Consider the following 1,348-nt stretch of genomic DNA (forward strand, 5'->3'; position numbering starts at 1 on the left):
CAAAGACAAGCAGGTACAAATGCAGGCAGATTTCTGAGTTCAAAGTTATCCTGAGACAAAGGAAATTAGGTCTAATTTCAAGACAGAATCCCACCCAGTTAGCTTATCGTCAGTGCTAACAGAGGCAGACAGGTCTTTGAATTCTTTTGCAGTGTTAAAATAAAATGTATGCTTGTTGCTTGAATCCTTAACAGACAGATGAGCTTTGGCCCCTGAGAGGTAAACTGGAGTCTTTGAAGAATATCTCCATTGACCCTGACAGTCTCCTGTATTTATTGTACAGGAGACTGTACAACTGTACAAAGGATAGATTATTTCTTCCTCCAATGTGTGGCTCTCTACTAAACTGTCTTAGACATTTAAGCGTCACACATGACCCTTTTCGACACAACTATAGTATTAGGTGGATGACAGCAGTTGCTTTTGTCTTCAGTAAGCAAAATGTGCAAATTGATGATTGAAAAGGTTCCTACAGCTGCCATCTTGTGTCCCCTCATATGTGTGCCTTATCTGAGCTGGTCTGCCTGAGGCCCTCTGAGCATGAACCTTAGTCCCTATTTCCACTCCAACAAGATGAAAGAAATGATCATGAACCATGAAAATCTCGCCAGACTGCAGGTACAAGTGTGCATTGATGGGAAAGGAACTGCTCGTAGAAGGAAGGAGGTAGTTCACAGAACAGCCACAACAGACTGTTCTCCTGCAGTTCTTGTTAAAGAAGATAGGGGTAAATGTTGCCACAACAGACTGTTCTCCTGCAGTTCTCGTTAAAGAAGTTAGGGGTAAACGTTATCTCTGGTATTGAAGCGGTGTATGTGTTTACAAACTGAGGAACGGTGACCCATTTTAAGAACCCTAAAGTCTAGGTGTCTCTGGCAACAAACAGGTTCACCATCACAGGCCACTCTGAGACAAAGCGGCAGACAGAAATGCTTCCCAGCATCCTCAACCAGCTTGCTGCAGTCTGACTAGTTTAAGGAGATTGGTTGAAGCTCTGCCCAAGCAATCTGTGGGTGGAAAAGCAGCACTTGCTCCTGGAGAGGATGACGGTGAGGAAGTTCCAGATCAGGTGGAGAATTTTGATGAGGCTTCTAAGAACAAGGCAGGCTGAACTGAAGCAACTACTAAAGAAGGTGACACTTGCAGTAGTTACATGAGCTGTTATTTTATAACATGACTGCTTTTAATTTTTTTGTTTATTATGGATCTGATAAAATCTAGATCTCTAATATTTTTAAGCCCAACTTGGCCCTGACACTACAGTCCTTTCTAGTTTTCGCTTCTACCTAATTCATTCTTTGCAGCAAAGTAAGCTAAAGAACCCTGGGGATAAAGTTTGGAAAGGTTA

At 42.4% G+C, this 1,348-nt stretch overlaps 1 pseudogene; it reads left to right on the forward strand.

Annotated features, from left to right (window-relative positions):
- Positions 1 to 573: 573 nt before the first annotated feature.
- On the forward strand, positions 574 to 1,111 carry LOC127677944 (transcription factor BTF3-like; annotated as a pseudogene).
- Positions 1,112 to 1,348: the final 237 nt, after the last annotated feature.

This window comes from Apodemus sylvaticus, chromosome 2, assembly GCF_947179515.1.
Source record: "Apodemus sylvaticus chromosome 2, mApoSyl1.1, whole genome shotgun sequence".
Lineage (NCBI taxonomy): Eukaryota > Metazoa > Chordata > Mammalia > Rodentia > Muridae > Apodemus > Apodemus sylvaticus.